The sequence below is a fragment of the Parus major genome, chromosome Z (genome assembly GCF_001522545.3).
Source record: "Parus major isolate Abel chromosome Z, Parus_major1.1, whole genome shotgun sequence".
NCBI lineage: Eukaryota > Metazoa > Chordata > Aves > Passeriformes > Paridae > Parus > Parus major.
Window position 1 is genome coordinate 62911451 of NC_031799.1, and position 5282 is coordinate 62916732.

The window sequence follows — 5282 nt, forward strand, 5'->3', positions numbered from 1 at the left end:
TTACAGAGCGTTTAAAGACTTGCCAAACCAAGAACATGGACAGTTCTGAAGAGAGTCTGATGCAAATGTCTTATGAAAAAAAGTTCTTCATGATCGTTTTTACATTCATAAATTAAGGAAACACATCTGAGGCTGCCACAGCAAGAATTCTGGGCACGCAGAATCCCTTTGCAGAAGTCCAAACTGGCCACTACATGAAACCAGTTATTGTGGGAATCAGACTAACACACATCTTGGCTTTCTTGAGTTACTACATACCTCTTAAAAGTCATTGAAATCAAGATGTTCAAAAGCTTTTAAGAATTTTATGTAAATGGATCTCTAGGTGTTGTAACTTGGACACCTTGAAGGACACATTAGGCTTACGTTCAGGGTGGAGCTTACAGGAACTTTGCCAAAGCATCATCTTTAAAGACTTGTCTCTGGCTATGCATCGGACAGCTGGCTTCTCTGGGAACAAATTGTTTTAACTTTTGTGTGAGTGACAGCAGAATTACTAGGGGATACAATGCAGACATTTCAGATTTCTGGTATGCTTGCAAATTTGGTGTTATCAGTTAATGAAATTCTGCTAATGAGTACCTATGGAGAAGTGTCTTTAAATCACTTTAAATTGCAGTAGCTGCCACAATGCCCCTTCAGGGACATGCATACACTACAGCACACTGAAATATGTAACTCCATCTTCCACAGGCCACTGAACATTTAAAAAATCCAGAAAATAAGCAAGACCTCAGAACCACATTAGAATTTTAGTTAGAAGGGGGCTTGGATGCTTCACCAAGAAACTTGTACTGTTTGAAGGTGATATGCTTTACATAATAGAGACCAAATTTTCCAAATAGGACCAGTAAATCCTTATTGTCCTAGAAGAACATTTTAACATAAACCACCCTAAATCTGCAGAAAGAAATTATTTGTGTACTGATCCCTTTTTATCCAGTTTTGCAGGCATGCATGTATTTGTGGACACCCCTGAGAATTGAACCAAAGTTCAAACAAATTGCTTTTAGGTTTCCAGTACTCAGAGGTAGTCTCTCCTCAGAGCAAAGATGTAAAAATGACAAAGGGTGTATCAGAATGGAAAATCTGCCCTTCTATTTAAATGTATGTCCATCTAAAGAATATGAACATATTTCTTGTAATGTGTTTATCTTCCTTTGAAATCAAACTGTATTTAACAGTCTTCTTTGAAATAATGATTACTATTTCCTGTAGTCACAAATGGCATGGGCTGTTATGTATCCATATATGGCCATGAAATCCAAATAAAACTATAAATAACATATAATATACAACATAAGTAATGATACAAAACAATACAATAATATAAATAAATATTGGAATCAGGGGCTATCAATCAGTTTTTTCACAAAAGGCATCTTTCAGCGAGAAGTTAGCATAATCCCTACTGCTCAGTTAAGTCCTGATGAAAATGTAAACAGGAAGCAAATTTTCAAAGACCAGTAACTCTGAATAATACCTCATATTAGCTCTAGCCTTCTGAATCCATCAGTACTCTCTCTTACTCCTGTTGCTGTGAAACTTTTTTGTCCTGATATGAAAGTTTCAGTTATGCCTTTAAAATTGCATCTTTTAAAATGTTCCATGCTTGTCATAAAATAATTTTGGCTTCTTCACACCTAATACCCTATAAACCTGTTCATTACAATGTTGCTAGTACTGCATGAGTCTCCAAATGGCAGCAGATGTTAAGTTTATTCCTTTCTATGTCCTTGATCCGGTCTTAGCTCCAAGGCATAATTCCTTGGACTCTTTTGTATGAAGGATCTAAGCAGCTTAAAAAGGTATATATCTTTTTTGGTTGCATAAATTCATAATTTTAATTCTCGAAGGAAATTTATTATAGGTTGGCTTTGACACAATACTCTCTAACATTTATGGGGCTCCCACAGAGGACCACATGAAAGTGTTGGGGTACAGGGAAGGGAAATAAGACCTATTCCTGAGGAAACTGAAAAGAGAAAGAGTATTATCCTAAAAACTCCTATGAGGAAAGAGTTAAACTTAGATTGTTTTTGGGGTGTGGTGGTAGGGGGTGGGTGTTTTTCCATAGACCTTGTGAAGGCATTCATAAACCACTACCAACAATATCTTGCCAAATATTTACATCTCTGTGGTAAGCAAATTATAATTCACATATACAAATTAGCTCAAAAGAATCCCATTTTGAAAAGACAGAAAGGTGAACTGCTCCAAGTGAAGCTGTAGGAATGTTTTTATGTCACGCAGAAATCTAAGTAACTGCTCTGCCCTGACAAATTTATCTTTTGTATGACATTCATCCTAGTATCAGTCAAAAAACCCTAGTTTACAATTACATCAGTCATAAGGAAAGGTATTAAGAAAGGCACACTCTGTCCACAGGTAGAACTGGGTAGCTTAGCAGGGTCTGTACAGCTAGACAGACAAAAAAATGTTGCCACCACCACCATGAGCATTATTTGAATGAGAACACTGCTCACCTGTCTTGAACAAACAGGTGCTGCAGATTCACCTGCTTTCATACTGAAACTTCTCTGCTCACCCCTCTGACCTCTTTACTGATCAACACTACAGCTACAACACCCACCTCAAAATACTCGTCTCTTTTGTGAAAAATTAAAACACACCTGTTGATTCTCCAGGACTGGTCATGTTTCAGGCTCTCTGTATCAGGGGGTGTGGTCATACCGCAGCACAAATACAGTTTGGTCTTTGCTTAGGAGATGCTCAAAAATACAGAGAAATCCAACAAGCCAAATTAAGGCAATGTTTTAATAGTTAGATACAAAAAATAAAGTCCTAGAGTGGGCAGAAATTCCCTGCAGTCTAAATGACCCTATCTGACTCCTATTTAATGGTAGGAAGAAAAAAAAACCAAAAAAACAAAACAAACCCACAAACAACGAACTATCAGGATTTCTCAAGAGAAGTAGATACACACTACTAATACAGCAATTTTTCTCAGGAAAATAATTGAGAGGAAGATACATGGACAAATAAAGCAAATAATCTATCCCCTTATTGCATTAAAAACAAAACAAAACAAACAACAACATAAAACTGGCATAATTTAGATCAGTGGTCTCCACTGATAAATTTTTCAGGGCACAGCAATTACTTGGATTTCTGTGGGATGTAAAAAAATTTCTGTAACTTCACTTTTTTGGTGCATCCCTATAGTAAAGCATTTTTGAGCACACACACCAAGTGTGCATATATTTATTTTATCAGTTGTATACATACATTACTGAAGTTCTAGTATCTTCTTCCAGTACCCCACTATATCATCTCGTGTACCCCACTCTGGACACTACTGACTTAGATCATCTAAGTATCTTAAAGAACTGCAGCGCTTCGGATGACAGAAACATCCAAACATGTGAGCTTTTTCCTTGCAATGTTGCAGAAAAGAGTTGGGTGGAGAAATCTGTAGTACCTATGGTCAGATATAGCTTTCCAGCCACAAGTACAGACTATCAAACCACGGATTATATTCTGTGCATTGATTTTGGTTTGAAAGTAATGCAGTCATTAGAGAAATTAAACTAGTAGCTGAGCCAGCCACTGTTGATGCGAAACTATTTAAAGCACTATCAGAAAACAAGGTACAAAATTATTAAAGTATCACATATTAAAAAGAGGTCTTGAGGGTTGAAAATGAGAGATATGAGAGCAGAAGGGGAGGATTTGCACAAAGAGAATACCATGCAGAATAGTCCGTGAACTGACATGACTTTTGGGAGCACAGTAAACTCTGAAGATTAAAATAAGCCTGGACAAGACTGATGTGTCATTGGCACAACAAGAAGAGGAAATTGAGAAGCGCTGGCCAGGATCAACACAGCCAGCTTCACTGAGGCACTCGTTCACCACAGTCACAGAGATTCACAACTCAGCATGCCTTAAATTATACCATAGTAATAATAATTCTAGTATTATAATAAAATGTATAATTATAATTAACTATCTCGTTGTACTTTGAAATAGGAGTTCACAATACTTTCAGTAAAAGAAAGTAAACAGAAAAACAGCATGAAGACCCTGTAGTCTAGTCATCCTCTACATTTCTTTTAGTCCCTACAACAGAGGTGAGATACTCAAATGTCAGCATCACAGAAGAAGGTAGCACGGAGAAAGTACTGGCAGTCTTCTACTATCTTTCTTAAGTCAAAGCTTAAACTTATATGCCATAAAGTAGTCCAACGCATTTTAGAGACGAATCTGTGGGAAAGATGGTCACTCATCCCTCCACTGGACTGCACACCATGTACATCTAAAAACAATGTATCTCCACCAAAACATTTCAGGAATGTTATGGTTCAAGTCTTCTCAGAGGGCAGATGCCCGTCATCAGGAGGTGAGCTTACAGTCTTTCAAAGGAGTGTCTGGAATCCTGGACAGATTCCCAAGCCACTTATTTCCTGCTTGCCTCATCTGCCAAGTTCTAGGTACCCACATTATTGAAGAATTCACAACATACAACCAGAAACAATAGGTGTAAGACAATTGAAGCAGTATGATTCTGATCTACAATGAGTGTGTTCATCAGAGAAGACTTCCTTAAAAGTGCATCCTTGAACCAGTCACCCACTTCCTTAGAAGGCAGCTTGCTTGTGATGCTGCTAAGCAAACAACAGAAGGTCCAAAATCACCGTCATCTGCTGAAAGCTGTGGCTTCTAAGGATACACATATTCTCTTGCTCCTTGTGGTAAAATCCTAGGCTTACCAGGAGTGTCCTCCTTCTTTGGGTCCCTGACCTTCCAAACATCACAAGTTAAAAACAGTCTCCAAGGCAGTTTTTGTGAATCTCACGGTATTTTCAAGGTACTAACCATTTGAGTATAAGATTCTGTCCAAAATAGCAAGTAGCATTAGCTCGTTATCATTGGATTAAGTAAAATGTACAGTTCCTTCATTATTCTTTTTTTTTCTGTGTACCTCTGCTTTTCAGAGCAGTGAAAGGACTAAGCTATCAGACTAATGAAAATGAAATTTATAATCAGAAATTATTACTTAAATTGGAAGTTCTCTTCCGTTCCGGGGCAATGCTCCTGCATTTTTACTTTTCATCCCACAAGACGCCTGGATCTTGTAGACAAATTTAGGTCAAATAAAAAGAAATACCCAAGAAAACGGTATTTTTAAGGCAATCTACGCTCCCTAGGACCCGACGTGCCGCGGTGTGCCGGGTGTCCCTCGGACACCTAGCGGTGAGCAGTCGCCGCCCGGGGCTGCCGCGCTCCGTGACGTGTCCCCGGGGGCGAACGGCCAGCGC